We start from the raw sequence: 20,560 nt of genomic DNA, 5'->3' as shown, positions 1-20,560 counted from the left end.
ATATTAGATAGAGGTCAGCTCTGGGGGATGATAATGAGGGCAGGATAACGTCACATCATATTAGATAGAGGTCAGCTCTGGGGGATGATAATGAGAGCAGGATAACGTCACATCATATTAGTGATAAGTCAGCTTCAGGGGATGATAATGAGGGCAGGATAAAGTTATATTAATGAGTTGTCAGCTCCGGGGGATGATAATGAGGGCAGGATAATGTTGTATCATATTAGAGAGAAGTCAGCTCCGGGGATGATAATGAGGGCAGGATAATGTTGTATCATATTAGTGATAAGTCAGCTTCAGGGGATGATAATGAGGGCAGGATAATGTTGTATCATATTAGAGAGAAGTCAGCTCTGGGGGATGATAATGAGGGCAGGATAACATCACATCATATTAGATAGAGGTCAGCTCTGGGGGATGATAATGAGGGCAGGATAACGTCACATCATATTAGATAGAGGTCAGCTCTGGGGGATGATAATGAGAGCAGGATAACGTCACATCATATTAGTGATAAGTCAGCTTCAGGGGATGATAATGAGGGCAGGATAAAGTTATATTAATGAGTTGTCAGCTCCGGGGGATGATAATGAGGGCAGGATAATGTTGTATCATATTAGAGAGAAGTCAGCTCCGGGGATGATAATGAGGGTAGGATAATGTCACATCATATTAGATAGAGGTCAGCTCCGGGGATGATAATGAGGGCAGGATAATGTTGTATCATATTAGTGATAAGTCAGCTTCAGGGGATGATAATGAGAGCAGGGTAATGTCGCATCATATTAGAGAAAAGTCATCTCCTGTGGATGATAATAAGAGCAGTATAATGTTGCAGCTAGTGATGAGCGAACATGCTCGCCACTACTCGTTACTCGCCCGAGTTTTGCTATGCTCGATGTACTTGGCGAGCACTTCCGGGATTATTCGTCAGTAACTGGTGTCTCCACCAAGCGTTTTTGGCGGACTTTAGAGACCCAATTACGGTGCAGGGATTGTCTGCCAGGCCATGAAACGCCGCAGCCATCTTTGTTGTGGTCGTGCAGTGATTGGCTGGGCCGGAAAGCATCATCCCGAGTATAAGAGACCTGGCGCCGCCTTGCTCGCCGCATTCTGTTCCTGATTCAGCGACAGTAAGGAGAGCTGCTGCCGAGATAGGGTCAGAATCGTGGTTTTTAGAGTTAGTGAAGGTCTGCAACTCTTAAATCCACAACTACTCAGAAACCAAAAGTCCTTTTTAGGGCTAATTCGTTGGTCCCGATATTTCAGCGCTAGGTAGGCAGGGCACAGCATATCCACATCAGTGCAAGGCCTGCAGGCGCTGTATGTGCGTCCATTGCTCTCACTGCATCTCTCCCAAAGCTCCATAACTGCCTGCTGCTGCAGCTTCTTTATTATATACCTAGTTGCAGTTTTTTTTTCCAAAAATTCACCAACCCAAAAAAAAAATACGGTGTGTTCTGTCAGACTGAGGCCTGTTGAAAAATCATAGTTTGTCAGGCATATGTAGCATAGTTGTGTGTGCTAGCCTTGTGCCACTTTTTTGTGTGTTTTAAATTAACTGAAAAAGGCCTCATATATCTGTGTGCTCCAACTTTGGGCATTGTAGGTCGGTGGACCCCTTTTTTTTGCTGTCGGAGACTCTAATTCTATACAGCGCTATTTAGCTACCAAAATTACAAAAAGGCCACATATTTGCCAGTGTGGTATTTTCGTGACAGCCCTCATATATCTGCGTGCTGCAAGTTTGGTCATTGTAGGCCAGAGGACCACTTTTTTTGCTATCTGCGGTGGCGTATCCGGGGGGGGCAGCCGAGGCATTTGCCCCGGGCGCAGCTAACAGGGGGGTGTCAGCGGGCCGTCTGATGATGCGGCAATGCAGCGGTCCAAGGAGGCTCCTCGTCGGCGGCATTCTGCCGCCCCCACAGTCAAAGATAATCCCGTTCATTCAAATTGACAGCCGGCTCAGAGAAAGTGCTGCCTGTGCCTGCGCGTCGCTAGTACTCTTCGGTTCGGTTTGCCTTGTGAGAAGAGTCCCTTCTCAGTTTAAGCCAGCGCCCCTGATGACCGTTGAGAGGCATTGACCGCCGCTGGCATTTCCGCATCAGGGAAGCGCCAGGCCAGCAGCGGCTGACTTCACTGGGCGTGACTGTGACAGGCTGCTGCTGCGTTGCACCGGACACCGGTGTTCGGGTGTAGTGTTGGACGGTCGGTGCCGGAGGTGGTAAGTGCTCCAGACCGTGGCTGCGGGGACCGGGTAATGGAGCTGAAGTCTGAAGACACCGACCCAACTTATAGAATCAGTCAGAAATGATAAAGTTTGGTTTTCAATTTAAAGGGGCTGCCTGGTTGGGGTCGGCTATATGGAGCCTGCCTGCATGCATAATAGGGGGAGGGGTCAGGAGCAGCGGCCAGGGGCAACACAACAGTATGTGTCACTTGTGAGTGTGACTGAGGACTGTCTGAAGCAAAGCCTTAGCCAGGGGCTGGAATCTGAAAGACTGAGGAACATATGATATGGGGGAGGGGATGCGGATGGGGGCAGAAATCAGGACATTAAGGGGGCACAAATCTGGACAGTATGGGGGCACAAATCTGGACAGTATGGGGGCACAAATCTGGACAGTATGGGGGAGGTTGGGGGGGGGGGGTGCCAAACTGATCCTTTGCCCCGGGTGCAGAAAAGGCTAGATACACCTCTGGCTGTCTGTTACTGAAATTATATACAGCACTATTTAGCATAAAAATATAAAAAGGGCACATATTTGCCAATGTGGTATTTCCGTGACAGCCCTCATATATCTACGTGCTCCAAGTTTAGTCATTGTAGACCGGAGGACCACTTTTTTTGCTGTCTGTTACTCTACTTGCCATATATACTCGAGTATAAGCCGAGATTTTCAGCCCAAATTTTTGGGCTGAAAGTGCCCCTCTCGGCTTATACTCGAGTCACGGTAGCGGTGGGGTCGGCGGGTGAGGGGGAGAGAGGTCTGATGCATACTTACCTAGTCCCAGCGATCCGGGCGCTCCCCGTGCCGTCACACGGTCTTCTGTGCTGCAGCTTCTTCCCCTCTTCAGCGGTCACATGGGACCGCTCATTAGAGAAATGAATAGGCGGCTCCACCTCCCATAGGGGCGGAGCCGCCTAATCATTTCTCTAATCAGCGGTGCCGGTGACCGCTGATAGAGGAAGAGGCTGCAGCACAGAAGACCGTGGGACAGGCGGGGAGCGCCAGGATCGCTGGGACTAGGTAAGTATCGCATATTTACCTGTCCACGTTCCAGCCGCCGGGCGCCGCTCCATCTTCCCGGCGTCTCTGCGCTCTGACTGTGCAGGTCAGAGGGCGCAATGACGCATATAGTGTGCGCAGCGCCCTCTGCCTGATCAGTCAGAGCAGAGAGATGCCGGGACCGGATGCTGGGAGCTGCAATCAAGAGAGGTGAGTATGGCTTTTTTTTTTTTTATTGCAGCAGCAGCAGCGGCACAGGTTTATGTGGAGCATCTATGGGGAAATATGAACGGTGCAGAGCACTGTATGGGGCACAAATATGGGGCAAAAATGAACGGTGCAGAGCATATATGGGGCACAGATATGGGGCAATATGAACGGTGCAGAGCACTATATGGCACAGATATGGGTCAATATGAACGGTGCAGAGCATATATGGGGCACAGATATGGGGCAATATGAACTTTGCAGAGCACTATATGGCACAGATATGGGGCAATATGAACGGTGCAGAGCACTATATGGCACAGCTATGGGGAAATAATGATCTATTTTTATTTTTGAAATTCACCGGTAAATGCTGCATTTCCACCCTAGGCTTATACTCGAGTCAATAAGTTTTCCCAGTTTTTTGTGGCAAAATTAGGGGGGTCGGCTTATACTCGGGTCGGCTTATACTCGAGTATATACGGTATATACAGCACTATACTGCATAAATTAAATTCACAAAAAAAAAATAAATAAATTTAGTACAGCTTGTTATGTCAGGCTGAGGCCTGCCTGGTGTTTGGGTTTTTAAAAATCGTAGAATTGCAGGCATACTGATCAGATATAATTTCGCTACTAATAAATATATTTGTGTTGAGCATTTGAAATAGTGCTGTAGTCCATTTAAAATGGGCAACGGACGGGGACGTGATGATGATGGTGCATTCAGAGGACGAGGCCATGTCAAAGGTGAAAGTGGGCCACAACAAAGACCCACATCTTCTCGCTCGACCTTCCTGTCCCACTTTCTAGGGGACCGCAGCACACCACTATTGAAGCTTCCAGTCACTTAGCCACCACCACTACCATCATGTCTTCCACACGGTCAAGTCTGAGTAGCCATGAGTGTGGCCCGGATATTCCTCACCCTGATCCTCCTTCCTACCACAATGCCAAGTGCCCTGAGACAACTGATCCCACACTTGGACACTCTGAAGAGCTGTTCAGTTTTCCATTTCAAGATTCTGAACTCTTGGACGGTCAACTTGAAATGGTGACAGATGAGATCTCATGTTGAGATGACCAAAGCTTGACCAGCCCCGGTCACATGAAGGCGATGGTGGGAAATTGTCAGAAGAGGAGGACAATGATGAGACACAATTGCCCGAAAGTCAGGAGGAGGAGCAGGGTGCGGATGTGGAAGACGAGATTGTGGATGACTATGTGACTGACCCAACCTGGCAAGACAACATGCAGAGCGAGGGTAGCAGCACACATTGGGAAGGAGGCATATCACCCCAACAGGCAGGAAGAAGCAGTGTGGTGGCCACAGACAGAAGGCGTGCATCCGTTCCCCGTAACACCAACATGAAGGAAGTAGCCATTCTAACTGTTAGATCTTCCCGAGTCTGGTTATTTTTTAAAGACACTGCCGATAACCCCAAACAGGCCATTTGCAGCACCTGCCATGCCTGCATCAGCAGGGGTAGCAAGACAACCAGCCTGACCACCGCACATGGCAGCAAAGCACCCGAGTTTGTGGGCCGAACCCCAGGCTCCAGGACCACTGCCTGCTGGTCACACAACTGCTTCTTCCACTGTTTTGCATAGAAGCCAATCCCCAGTACACTATGCATGTGAAGATGCCTCTAGCCTTGCACCTGTTGTGGCCCACAGTCAAGCAGCACCATCAGCAAGCCCATCCACGTCCTTGTCCCAGCAAAGCCTTCATTTGTCGATAACCCAGTCTTTGGAACGCAAGAGGAAATACCCGGCCAACGCCGCACAGGCCACAGTCCTCAATTCTAATATTTCTCTTCTGCTTGTGCTACAAATCCTGCCTTTTAGGCTTGTTGAGACTGAAGCTTTCCGCAACCTGATGGCGGTGACCGTCCCAAGGTACTCGGTCCCCAGTCATAACTATTTCTCCTGATGTGCCGTACTGGCATTACACCAGAATGTGTAAAACAACATTATCCGTGCCCTCAACAATGCTGTTACAGGGAAAGTCCACCTAACCACGGACACATGGACAAGTGCTTTTGGGCAGGGACGGTACATCTCACTGACGGCACACTGGGTTAACATAGTGGAAGCCGGACCACATCCTCCCCACGCCAAGGATTGCTGACCCTATATCAATCAGGGTTGCCCCCACAGTCTACAGCTCCTGCACCTCCTCCTCTTCATCCTCAATCTCTGAAATCAACACATCAGTCAGAAGCTGGAAGCACTGCAGCACTGCCTCAGCCAAGGGGCAACAGGCTGTGCTGAAGCTAATCTGCATAGGTGACAAACCGCACAATGCAGAAGAGTTGTGGACAGCGCTGAAAGAGCAGTCAGATGTTTGGATGACACCGCTGAACCTACAGCTAGGCATGGTCGTGTGTGACAATGGCTGTAACCTGGTGGCGGATCTGAGGCAAGGTGAGCTCACACACGTACCTTGCTTGGCCCATGTGCTTAATCTCGTGGTTCAGCGTTTTCTGAAAAGATTCCCGGAGCTGCCGGATCTGCTAGTGAAAGTACGCCATCTGTCTGCCCATTTTAGAAAGTCAGCTACAGCTTCAGCCGCCCTTGCCGTGCTTCAGCAGCGTTTGCAGCTTCCACCTCACCGGCTGGTGTGTGATGTCCCCACGTGCTGGAACTCTACGCTGCTTATGTTGGAAAGGCTTTGTGAGCAGAAGAGGGCAGTTGTTGACTACCAACATCAACAAGACCGTCGATATTCAGTTCAGACTCCACACATAAGACCTCAGGAGTGGATATGGATGTCCGACATATGTACCATCCTCCAAAACTTTGAGGACTGCACCAAGATGGTGAGCGGCGATGACACCATAATTAGTTTCACCATCCCGCTTCTCAGCATTCTGAAAACCTCTCTGCTCACAATTAAAGAGGATGCATTGCAGGCAGAGCACGAGGAGATGGAGCTAGGAAACATACAGGGGGATTATGCTGAGCCTAGCCTCATGTCTTCTCATCGTGGTAGTCAATGAGGAGGAGGAGGTGGAAGAACAGGAGCTACTTTCATGCGCTATAGACAGCTGTCATACCGTCTGTTAAGCGGGGATGGCCTGAGGACAGGGAGGGGGAGGATGAGGAGGAGGAGGACAGCATGGTCAGTCGTTCTGTTGGTGCGGACACGGAAGTCTTGCCTGTTAACAGTCTGGCACACATGGCTGACTTTATGTTGTGCTGCATTTCACGCGACCCTCGCATTATAAAAATTTTGGGTGGCACTCATTACTGGTTGGTGACACTTCTAGACCCACGCTACAGGGAGAACTTTCAATCTCTTCTACCAGAGGCAGAGAGGTGTACTAGAATGTCACAGTACCAGAGGGCCCTTGCAGCAGAATTACTTAGAAAATTCCCATGTGAGAACGCTGGCAGCAGACGTCAGAGTTTGTTGTACAAACAAGGAGTCCAAGCGAAAGAGACAGAAGTGCAATCCAGCTCAGGCAGCGGTGTTTCCATCATTTCCAGACGTTTTTAGACCTTAAAAGGACCCCCGGGGGGATTACGGTAAAAATACTTGGGTCTCCCATACATTACATTGGGCTCGTTGCTCGTGTCGAGTATCCGAGTATTCCCATCTGCTCGACCCGAGTAATGAGCACCCGAGCATTTTAGTGCTCGCTCATCACTAGTTGCATCATATTAGGGAGAAGTCAGCTCTAGGAGAGGATAATGAGAGCAGGATAACATCACTTCATATTAGTGAGAAGTCAGCTCCGGGAGAGGATAATGAGAGCAGGATAACGTTACTGTTCTGTCTCCGCCATCCAATTTGCTACCCCCGATTATTTGCTTGCATAATTGCAGTTTCCTCAGTATACAGTATTGATATATTCATGCCTTTATTCATTTGTTATGCTTTGGCTGCCTCTAGCGGTCAGAGTTATGTTGGCAGTTCAATCTTGTTTTTGTATTATCTATGTCTGATTCTCCTCTTCCTTTGCAATGCATTATGGTAGCTCAGCCTCCATTTCCCTCCATTTTTCCTTTCACTTTCTTCGGTTTGCCTTCAAGGAAAGACGCTTCACTTCATCCCCCTTGCGATTGCATTGCCGGTATGTCTTTATGCTTCCTATAGATATTTCTGCTCTATATTAGCTTAGTTTAACCAGTTGTACTCCTAGTTTAGTCACTAGCCTTCTAAATGTTATGCATAATGTATATCATGTGTATTATGTATCTGTTCTATGCCATGCACTGATTCTATGTATATCATTGTTCACAGTTTCACCGCATCAATATAACACTACGTTTAATAAAGCAGAGACTCAACCACAGTCTCCTTATTGGACCCCGGTATAGCGGTTTAGCTGACTGTATAGCTACGTATGAGCCTGCCTCAGCTAGTGAGGACAGAACAGTGAAACGGCAGCCATCCAACTAGTGGGATTTAAGTCACCGGCTACACAGAGACTAAATACAGCTACAGCAATCTCTGCACAGCCAAGCACTCTCCCAAGACACCATGTCTCACAAATCACATAGGACAAGATCTGTTACTTCCGTCTCCTCAAAGACAACATCCATCAGCAGCGCGGTCGCCATTGCCCGCGCAAATGCTGAAGCCGCCAAAATACGAGCGAGCTTTGCTGACCAAGAGATGCAACTTAAATTAGAAAAAGCACGCCTAGATGACGAAGAGAGAAGGTTGCGCTTAGAGAGAGACGAGCAAGAGAGAAGAATGCAGTTAGAGAGAGCCAACCAAGAGAGAAGAACGCAGTTAGAGAAGGCACGCGTGGATGCCGCCTTAGAAAGCCTAGCAGCAAAAAGGGAAGCTGCCGCAGCCCTCGCCGAAGCAGAATCGCTAGAAGCCGCGCAAAATCCCAAGCTGCATAGCCAAAGCAGTATGTCGAGTCTGGAGTTTCCACTACAAGACTCACCACAACGCACATCTCAGTATGTTAATGAACTTCCTGATCCAAACTATAACCCTGAACCAGTACCAAAACCAGAATACGACACCTCCAGCGAAGTGAGCGAGAGTCGTTACAAGGCTCAGCTCCAGGACAGAAACAAACTCGAAAATGTGAGGCAAAACAACTCTGCTAATGACTACCTTGCCCCTCACCAGGTAACCAACGTGGATCACCCTGCTGACACACCGTACATCAGGCCGAAGCAATACGACACCGGCTGGCGCCACCATGAGGACACTAACAGGTACGAACGCACCTCACATCACTATCAGGGCGACCCATCACCAGTATACTCTGCTGACAACCGGTTCACGACAGAATTTGCCAAGTTCTTCACACGACGTGAACTGGTTGCCAAGGGACTCATGAAATTCACTGACCGAGCTGAAGGTTACAGAGCTTGGAAAGCTTCCTTCCAAAATGTCATTAGAGACTTGGGGCTACAACACAGGGAAGAGATAGACCTGTTAGTCAAATACCTGGGAGAAGAGTCAGTCAAACACCCAGTAAGGATCAGAGACATTAATATAAACCGCCCTGAGACTGGCCTCAAAGAGATCTGGAAAAGGCTGGATGAGTGTTACGGCTCAGCAGAAGTAATAGAAAGAGCCTTGTTCAAAAGAATCGATGACTTTCCTAAAATATCTAACAAAGGTCTCCAGAAACTTAGAGAGCTAAGCGACCTACTGAAGGAAGTCCAAGTTGCCAAATATGAGGACGACCTACAGGGACTTGCATTTCTCGACACAGCCAGAGGTGTTAATCCTATAGTCCAGAAGTTGCCCTACAATCTACAGGAGAGGTGGCTCACACATGGTTCCACGTACAAATACAAACACAGCGTTCCATTCCCTCCCTTCTCCGTTTTTGTAGACTTCATACACCAACAAGCGAGAATTAGAAACGATCCCAGCTTTGACTTTGCAATACCATATGCCACACCGTCACCACCTGCAAATCCACGCAGAACATCTGTGGCAGTACACAAGACTTATGTTTCTTCTTCAGGTTCTAATTACAGGTCTGCTGGCTGCTCCCAATCAGAGACAAAGGTGCAGGACCCTGACAAGCAGTGCCCACTTCATCAGAAGCCTCATCCTCTCCTGAAATGCAGAGCCTTCAGAAGAAAATCTATGCCAGATCGCAGAAGCTTCCTGAAAGAAAACGGTATCTGCTACAAGTGCTGCTCGTCCACAACTCATCTCGCCAAGGATTGCAAGGTCAGTGTAAAATGCACAGAATGTGGCACCAAAGATCATAACACCGCTCTACACCCTGGCCCAGCTCCATGGAGTACACAAAACACGCCAGCTGACAGTGAGCATGGCGGGGAGGAAAGGAGCACTGATACAGCTACCCCAGAGATCACTTCACAATGTACTGAGGTCTGCAAAGGGACAATAGACAGTAGGTCCTGTTCAAAAATATGCCTCGTCAGAGTATACCCGAAGGGCCATAGAGACCAAGCTGTAAGACTGTATGCTATCTTGGATGATCAAAGTAATCGATCCTTGGCTAGATCAACGTTCTTTGACCTATTCAACATCAAAGGGCCAAGCACTCCCTACTCCTTAAAGACGTGTGCAGGTACTGTGACAACAGCAGGCAGGAAAGCTACTGACTACCAGATCGAGTCTTTAGACGGACAATTCTGCCTACCACTACCTACGATCATCGAATGTAACCAGATCCCAGACAATAGATCTGAAATCCCTACACCAGATGTAGCAATCCATCACGCTCACTTAAAACGAATAGCACACCTTATACCGGAACTCGACCATCAGGCCCAGATAATTCTGCTGTTGGGGAGAGATATCCTACAGGTTCATAAAGTGAGATGTCATATCAATGGACTCCACAATGCTCCCTATGCCCAAAGGTTAGACCTAGGATGGGTCATAATTGGCAACGTATGCTTGGGACGCATGCACGCCCCATTTTCTGTGACAAGCATGCTGACAAATACATTGGAGAAAGGACGTCCATCTCTGTTTCAACCTTGTAACAATGAGTTCCATGTCAGGGAACTGCCACACAGCATCCAACTGCCCAACCATTTAATAGACTTTACTCACGACAGCAGTATAGTGTCGGGAAGCTATGAGGATCAGTTAGGGGGCACAGTCTTCCAGAGAACTAAGCAGGACAACCAAGTGGCAATGTCGGTAGAGGACAAGTTGTTCTTAGAGGTAATGGACAAGGGACTCGTTAAAGATGAGACCAACAGCTGGGTCGCACCTCTTCCCTTCAAAACCCACAGACCACGTCTACCGAACAACAGAAATCAGGCATTACAACGTTTCTCCTCTCTCATTCGTAATCTGCAAAAGAAACCAGAGATGAAAGATCACTTTTTCTCCTTCATGTCAAAGATTTTTGAAAACCGTCACGCAGAACTAGATCCCACTCTCAAAGACTCTGAAGAATGCTGGTTCCTACCCATGTTCGGAGTATACCACCCTAAGAAACCAAGCCAGATCGAGTCGTGTTTGATTCCAGTGCTAAATTTAATGATGTCTCCCTGAATGACGTTCTGCTGACAGGACCAGACCTCAATAACAAACTACTGGGTGTACTTATGCGCTTCCGTAAGGATTCCAATGCCTTCATCGCTGACATCCAGCAAATGTTCCATTGTTTCCTTGTGAGAGAGAGAGACAGGAACTTCCTAAGATCCTTCTTGTACAGAGACAATGATCCTACTAAAGAAGTCACAGAGTATCGCATGAGAGTGCACATCTTTGGCAACAGTCCTTCACCTGCAGTCGCCATTTACGGACTCAAAAGGTCGGCTCAGGAAGGAGAAGCAGAATACGGAGCAGATGTCAGACAATTCATAGAAAAGGACTTTTATGTCGACGACTGTCTAAAAGCCATGCCTTCAAATGAGACTGCCATCAGTCTTCTCAGGAGAGCCCAGGACATGCTTGCCTGCTCGAACCTTAGGCTTCATAAAATAGCCTCAAACAGCCAAGAACTCATGGAAGCGTTCCCATCTCAGGACCTATGTAATGGTCTCAGAGACCTGGACCTTGGGTCAGACCCCGCACCAATGCAACGCAGCCTCGGGCTTCTCTGGAATCTACAATCTGACACTTTCACCTTTCAGGTCAGCCAGGAAGAAAGGCCTTTCACACGTAGAGGCGTCCTGTCTACCATCAACAGTCTGTACGATCCCTTGGGTTTCGCAGCTCCTGTTACTATACAAGGCAAGGCCCTACTAAGAGACTTAACTAGGGAAACATCTGACTGGGATGCACCTCTGCCACCTGATAAGAGGATCCAGTGGGAAGAGTGGAAGAACTCGTTAGCGGCACTCTCCAACCTGCATGTGCCAAGACCATACACCCCTGTGCCATCTACTGAGATACAGAGCCAAATTCTGTACATATTTGCAGATGCTTCTGTCAAAGCAATTGCTGCTGTTGCCTACCTCAAAACTGTAGACTCCAAATGTCAGTGCCACATTGGTTTCGTCATGGGAAAGGCCAAACTCGCACCACAACCAGAGCACACTATACCCAGGTTAGAGCTTTGTGCCGCAGTCTTAGCCGTTGAGTTAGCGGAGTTCATCGCATCCGAAATGGATATCGACCTGACACAGGCAAAGTTCTACTCAGACAGCAAAGTAGTCCTGGGATATATCCACAACGAAACCAGGCGATTCTACGTTTATGTCAATAACAGAGTGCTACGAATCAGGAGATCAGTTCATCCAAAGCAGTGGCATTACATACCCACAGACCAGAATACCGCAGATCATGCAACTAGAGCAGTTGACGCAAGTCGACTAGGAAGCACAACGTGGCTCTCTGGACCAAAACTATTGTACATTGAGGAATGTTTTCCAGACACCTTCGAACTTGTAGGAGAGGACTCAGATGCTGAAATCCGCCCTCAGGTGTCTACACTACATACAATGACCTCTGTTATCCAGCTTGGATCTTGCAGGTTCGACAGATTCTCAAGTTGGAAGTCACTTACTCGAGCCATTACCTGCCTGACACATATAGCTCGCTCATTCAGGACCACCAGAACTCGTGACATGGAAAAATGTAAAGGAGCAGCGAGGCTTACCCACGAAAGCCTAATCACCTTCATGGCTGAAGCTGCAGCTATAATCAATGCAAGACCCCTGGTTCCAGTTCCTAACGACCCTGAGGAGCCCTTGTTATTGACTCCATCTACTTTACTTACCCAGAAAACAGGACTGTCCAGTGCCCCTCCAGGAGGATTCGACGCGAAGGACCTCTACAAGCGCCAATGGAGACAGGTACAAAGTCTTGCAAATACTTTCTGGGACAGGTGGCGCAAACAATATTTGTCTACCCTGCAGCCACGGACGAAGTGGCAATCTACTAAACCTAATCTGAACATGGGTGACCTTGTTCTTGTGAAAGACTGTCAGATTCACCAGAACCAGTGGCCACTTGGTCTAGTTACCGCAACGTTCCCGAGCAAGGACTGCAACGTCCGCAAAGTTGAGCTAAGGATGACCAAAGGGAATGAACCTAAGACATTTTCCAGACCAGTATCTGAACTGGTCCTATTGTTGCCTTCGGAATAAGGAGTAGTGACATCCGTTGATGCCAGACGGGGAGTGTTCTGTCTCCGCCATCCAATTTGCTACCCCCGATTATTTGCTTGCATAATTGCAGTTTCCTCAGTATACAGTATTGATATATTCATGCCTTTATTCATTTGTTATGCTTTGGCTCCCTCTAGCGGTCAGAGTTATGTTGGCAGTTCAATCTTGTTTTTGTATTATCTATGTCTGATTCTCCTCCTCCTTTGCAATGCATTATGGTAGCTCAGCCTCCACTTCCCTCCATTTTTCCTTTCACTTTCTTCGGTTTGCCTTCAAGGAAAGACGCTTCACTTCATCCCCCTTGCGATTGCATTGCCGGTATGTCTTTATGCTTCCTATAGATATTTCTGCTCTATATTAGCTTAGTTTAACCAGTTGTACTCCCAGTTTAGTCACTAGCTTTCTAAATGTTATGCATAATGTATATCATGTGTATTATGTATCTGTTCTATGCCATGCACTGATTCTATGTATATCATTGTTCACAGTTTCACCGCATCAATATACCACTACGTTTAATAATGCACAGACTCAACCACAGTCTCCTTATTGGACCCCGGTATAGCGGTTTAGCTGACTGTATAGCTACGTATGAGCCTGCCTCAGCTAGTGAGGACAGAACAGTTACATTATGTTAGTGAGAAGTCAGGTCCGGGGGATGATAATGAGGGCAGGATGACATCTCACACTTATTAGAGAGAAGTCAGCTCCAAGGGATAATGAAGGCAGGATATGGTCACATCATATTGGAGAGAAGTCAGCTCTGGGGGATAATAATAAGGGTAGGATAACGTCACATCATATTGGAGAGAAGTCAGCTCTGGGGGATAATAATAAGGGCAGGATAATGTCACATCATATTAGAGAGAAGTCAGCTCTGGGGGATAATAATAAGGGCAGGGTAACGTCACACCATATTAGAGAGAAGTCCTAAGCTCCAGGGGATGATAATAAGGACAGGATAATGTTGCATCATATTAGAGAGAAGTCAGCTCTGGGGGATGATAATGAGGGCAGGATAACGTCACATCATATTAGACAGAGAAATAGGTATTATACAGCAACATCACGCAATTCAATATCCTAATGTTGCACCTATGTCGGATTCATAATGTACCAAGTCGTTAAAGAACAACAAACTGGGGATGTGAAAATCACAAAGAACGACCAAACCTGGTTGATATTGATAAAATACTCTTTATTTAGAACATATAAACAGTAAAAGTGCAAACAAACAATCGGATAATAATGAGACAAAAATGGACATATGGTGCGAGACACCACACCAAACTGTCACCATGCAAAACAACATGCAGACTGCATAATCTAGGTCCCCAGGTAAAAGATGTACATATAGGGGGATAAAGCAACCAGATGAGAGTGCTACTATGGCAGGTGAGCAAAGTATTACTAGCGTCCAGGGTACCTCAAGGGACCAAAGTAGTGTCCATCATACTATATAAATATATACCCCACTGGGTTAGAACTGAAAGGCCCCTGCCAAAACATCAGTACAAACGCCAAAGACCGCACATAGTCAGCCACGGTACAAGTGCACTTGTGTAAAGTGCACCATACTCACACTGCCGCCATAAGGGGCAAAGGATACCAAACGGCCAATTCCTACCAAAATAACTAACAGCAAAATGCTGCACAGAAGTATATTACCTCTTATGGACCACCCTCGGTGCAACCCGGTCACAGTCGGCACGTCACCCGACGCGCGTTTCGGAGAAACAACTCCTTCGTCAGGAGGGCGAGAGAAGTCAGCTCCGGGGGATGATAATGAGAGCAGGATAACGTCACATCATATTAGAGAGAAGTCAGCTCTGGGGGATGATAATGAGGGCAGGATAACGTCACATCATATTAGAGAGAAGTCAGCTCCGCGGAATAATAATGAGGGCAGGATAATGTCACATCATATTAGAGAGAAGTCAGCTCTGGGGGATGATAATGAGGGCAGGATAACATCACATCATATTAGAGAGAGGTCAGCTCCGCGGAATGATAATGAGGGCAGTATAATGTCACATCATATTAGAGAGAAGTCAGCTCTGGGGGATGATAATGAGGGCAGGATAACATCACATCATATTAGAGAGAGGTCAGCTCTGGGGGATGATAATGAGGGCAGGATAACGTCACATCATATTAGAGAGAAGTCAGCTCTGGGGGATGATAATGAGGGCAGGATAACATCACATCATATTAGAGAGAGGTCAGCTCTGGGGGTTGATAATGAGGGCAGGATAACATCACATCATATTAGAGAGAGGTCAGCTCCGCGGAATGATAATGAGGGCAGTATAATGTCACATCATATTAGAGAGAAGTCAGCTCTGGGGGATGATAATGAGGGCAGGATAACATCACATCATATTAGAGAGAGGTCAGCTCTGGGGGATGATAATGAGGGCAGGATAACATCACATCATATTAGAGAGAAGTCAGCTCTGGGGGATGATAATGAGGGCAGGATAACATCACATCATATTAGAGAGAAGTCAGCTCTGGGGGATGATAATGAGGGCAGGATAACATCACATCATATTAGAGAGAAGTCAGCTCTGGGGGAATGATAATGAGGGCAGGATAATGTCACACCATATTAGAGAGAAGTCAGCTCTGGGGGAATGATAATGAGGGCAGGATAACATCACATCATATTAGAGAGAAGTCAGCTCCGCAAAATGATAATGAGGGCAGGATCACGTCACATCATATTAGTGAGAAGTCAGCTCCGGGGAATGATAATGAGGGCAGGATAACGTCACATCATATAAGATAGGTCAGCTCCGGGGGTTGATAATAAGGGCAGGATCACGTCACATCATATTAGTGAGAAGTCAGCTCCGGGGAATGATAATGAGGGCAGGATAACGTCACATCATATAAGAGAGGTCAGCTCCGGGGGTTGATAATGAGGGCAGGATCACGTCACATCATATTAGTGAGAGGTCAGCTCCAGGGAATGATAATGAGGGCAGGATAACATCACACCATATTAGAGAGAAGTCAGCTCCGGGGGATGAAAATGAGAGCAGGATAACGTCACATCATATTAGAGAGAAGTCAGCTCCGGGGATGATAATGAGGGCAGGATAACGTCACATCATATTAGAGAGAGGTCAGCTCTGGGGGATGATAATGAGGGCAGGATAACATCACATCATATTAGAGAGAAGTCAGCTCCGCGGAATAATAATGAGGGCAGTATAACATCACATCATATTAGAGAGAAGTCAGCTCTGGGGGATGATAATGAGGGCAGGATAACATCACATCATATTAGAGAGAAGTCAGCTCTGGGGGATGATAATGAGGGCAGGATAACATCACATCATATTAGAGAGAAGTCAGCTCCGCGGAATAATAGTGAGGGCAGTATAACATCACATCATATTAGAGAGAAGTCAGCTCTGGGGGATGATAATGAGGGCAGGATAACATCACATCATATTAGAGAGAAGTCAGCTCCGCGGAATAATAGTGAGGGCAGTATAACATCACATCATATTAGAGAGAAGTCAGCTCTGGGGGATGATAATGAGGGCAGGATAACGTCACATCATATTAGAGAGAAGTCAGCTCCGCGGAATAATAGTGAGGGCAGTATAACATCACATCATATTAGAGAGAAGTCAGCTCTGGGGGATGATAATGAGGGCAGGATAACATCACATCATATTAGAGAGAAGTCAGCTCCGCGGAATAATAGTGAGGGCAGTATAACATCACATCATATTAGAGAGAAGTCAGCTCTGGGGGATGATAATGAGAGCAGGATAACGTTACATCATATTAGAGAGAAGTCAGCTCTGGGGGATGATAATGAGGGCAGGATAACGTCACATCATATTAGAGAGAAGTCAGCTCTGGGGGATGATAATGAGGGCAGGATAATGTCACATCATATTAGAGAGAAGTCAGCTCTGGGGGATGATAATGAGGGCAGGATAACATCACATCATATTAGAGAGAAGTCAGCTCCGGGGATGATAATGAGGGCAGGATAATGTCACATCATATTAGAGAGAAGTCAGCTCCGCAGAATAATAATGAGGGCAGGATAACATCACATCATATTAGAGAGAAGTCAGCTCCGCGGAATGATAATGAGGGCAGGATAATGTTACATTATATTAGAGAGAAGTCAGCTCCAGGGGATGAAAATGAGAGCAGGATAACGTTACATCATATTAGAGAGAAGTCAGCTCCGGGGGATGAAAATGAGAGCAGGATAACGTTACATCATATTAGAGAGAAGTCAGCTCCGGGGGATAATAATGAGGGCAGGATAACGTCACATCATATTAGAGAGAAGTCAGCTCCGGGGGATGAAAATGAGAGCAGGATAACGTTACATCATATTAGAGAGAAGTCAGCTCCGGGGGATAATAATGAGGGCAGGATAACGTCACATCATATTAGAGAGAAGTCAGCTCCGCGGGATGAAAATGAGGGCAGTGTAACATCACATCATATTAGAGAAGTCAGCTCCGGGGATGATAATGAGGGCAGGATAACGTCACATATTAGAGAGAAGTCAGCTCCGGGGAATGATAATGAGGGCAGGATAACATCACATCATATTAAAGAGAAGTCAGCTCCGGGGAATAATAATGAGGGCAGGATAATGTCACATCATATTAGAGAGAAGTCAGCTCTGGGGGATGATAATGAGGGCAGGATAACATCACATCATATTAAAGAGAAGTCAGCTCCGGGGAATAATAATGAGGGCAGGATAATGTCACATCATATTAGAGAGAAGTCAGCTCCGGGGAATGATAATGAGGGCAGGATAACATCACATCATTTTAGAGAGAGGTCAGCTCCGGGGATGATAATGAGGGCAGGATAACGTCACATCATATTAGTGAGAAGTCAGCTCTGGGGGATGATAAAGAGGGCAGGATAACATCATATTATATTAGAGAGAAGTCAGCTCCGCGGAATAATAATGAGAGCAGGATAACGTCACATCATATTAGAGAGAGGTCAGCTCCGGGGATGATAATGAGGGCAGGATAACGTCACATCATATTAGAGAGGTCAGCTCCGGGGATGATAATGAGGGCAGGATAACGTCACATCATATTAGAGAGAAGTCAGCTCCGGGGATGATAATGAGGGCAGGATAACGTCACATCATATTAGAGAGGTCAGCTCCGGGGATGATAATGAGGGCAGGATAATGTCACATCATATTAGAGAGAGGTCAGCTCCGGGGATGATAATGAGGGCAGGATAACGTAACATAGTAACATAGTTAGTAAGGCCGAAAAAAGACATTTGTCCATCCAGTTCAGCCTATATTCCATCATAATAAATCCCGAGATCTACGTCCTTCTACAGAACCTAATTGTATGATACAATATTGTTCTGCTCCAGGAAGACATCCAGGCCTCTCTTGAACCCCTCGACTGAGTTCACCATCACCACCTCCTCAGGCAAGCAATTCCAGATTCTCACTGCCCTAACAGTAAAGAATCCTCTTCTATGTTGGTGGAAAAACCTTCTCTCCTCCAGACGCAAAGAATGCCCCCTTGTGCCCATCACCTTCCTTGGTATAAACAGATCCTCAGCGAGATATTTGTATTGTCCCTTTATATACTTATACATGGTTATTAGATCGCCCCTCAGTCGTCTTTTGTCTAGACTAAATAATCCTAATTTCGCTAATCTATCTGGGTATTGTAGTTCTCCCATCCCCTTTATTAATTTTGTTGCCCTCCTTTGTACTCTCTCTAGTTCCATTATATCCTTCCTGAGCACCGGTGCCCAAAACTGGACACAGTACTCCATGTGCGGTCTAACTAGGGATTTGTACAGAGGCAGTATAATGCTCTCATCATGTGTATCCAGACCTCTTTTAATGCACCCCATGATCCTGTTTGCCTTGGCAGCTGCTGCCTGGCACTGGCTGCTCCAGGTAAGTTTATCATTAACTAGGATCCCCAAGTCCTTCTCCCTGTCAGATTTACCCAGTGGTTTCCCATTCAGTGTGTAATGGTGACATTGATTCCTTCTTCCCATGTGTATAACCTTACATTTATCATTGTTAAACCTCATCTGCCACCTTTCAGCCCAAGTTTCCAACTTATCCAGATCCATCTGTAGCAGAATACTATCTTCTCTTGTATTAACTGCTTTACATAGTTTTGTATCATCTGCAAATATCGATATTTTACTGTGTAAACCTTCTACCAGATCATTAATGAATATGTTGAAGAGAACAGGTCCCAATACTGACCCCTGCGGTACCCCACTGGTCACAGCGACCCAGTTAGAGACTATACCATTTATAACCACCCTCTGCTTTCTATCACTAAGCCAGTTACTAACCCATTTACACACAATTTCCCCCAGACCAAGCATTCTCATTTTGTGTACCAACCTCTTGTGCGGCACGGTATCAAACGCTTTGGAAAAATCGAGATATACCACGTCCAATGACTCACCGTGGTCCAGCCTATAGCTTACCTCTTCATAAAAACTGATTAGATTGGTTTGACAGGAGCGATTTCTCATAAACCCATGCTGATATGGAGTTAAACAGTTATTCTCATTGAGATAATCCAGAATAACATCCCTCAGAAACCCTTCAAATATTTTACCAACAATAGAGGTTAGACTTACTGGCCTATAATTTCCAGGTTCACTTTTAGAGCCCTTTTTGAATATTGGCACCACATTTGCTATGCGCCAATCCTGCGGAACAGACCCTGTCGCTATAGAGTCCCTAAAAATAAGAAATAATGGTTTATCTATTACATTACTTAGTACTCGTGGGTGTATGCCATCCGGACCCGGAGATTTATCTATTTTAATCTTATTTAGCCGGTTTCGCACCTCTTCTTGGGTTAGATTGGTGACCCTTAATATAGGGTTTTCATTGTTTCTTGGGATTTCACCTAGCATTTCATTTTCCACCGTGAATACCGTGGAGAAGAAGGTGTTTAATATGTTAGCTTTTTCCTCGTCATCTACAACCATTCTTTCCTCACTATTTTTTAAGGGGCCTACATTTTCAGTTTTTATTCTTTTACTATTGATATAGTTGAAGAACAGTTTGGGACTAGTTTTACTCTCCTTAGCAACGCCACATCATATTAGTGAGAAGTCAGCTCTGGGGGATGATAATGAGGGCAGGATAACATCATATTATATTAGAGAGAAGTCAGCTCCGCGGAATAATAATGAGAGCAGGATAACGTCACATCATATTAGAGAGGTCAGCTCCGGGGATGATAATGAGGGCAGGATAACGTCACATCATATTAGAGAGAAGTTAGCTTCGGGGATGATAATGAGGGCAGGATAACGTCACATCATATTAGAGAGAAGTTAGCTTCGGGGATGATAATGAGGGCAGGATAACGTCACATCATATTAGAGAGGTCAGCTCCGGGGATGATAATTAGGGCAGGATAACGTCACATCATATTAGTAAGAAGTCAGCTTCGCGGAATAATAATGAGGGCAGGATAACGTCACATCATATTAGAGAGAAGTCAGCTTCGGGGATGATAATGAGGGCAGGATAACGTCACATCATATTAGAGAGGTCAGCTCCGGGGATG

General features: G+C 46.5%; 1 protein-coding gene across 1 annotated transcript in view; it reads left to right on the top strand.

Annotated features, from left to right (window-relative positions):
- LOC138641571 (tyrosinase-like) overlaps positions 1-20,560 on the top strand; it is a 221,508-nt gene that overhangs the window by 130,177 nt on the left and 70,771 nt on the right. The gene's annotated exons all lie outside the window — the stretch shown is intronic.

This window comes from Ranitomeya imitator, chromosome 6 (assembly GCF_032444005.1).
Source record: "Ranitomeya imitator isolate aRanImi1 chromosome 6, aRanImi1.pri, whole genome shotgun sequence".
Lineage (NCBI taxonomy): Eukaryota > Metazoa > Chordata > Amphibia > Anura > Dendrobatidae > Ranitomeya > Ranitomeya imitator.
This window is presented reverse-complemented; position numbering and strand designations above follow the sequence as displayed.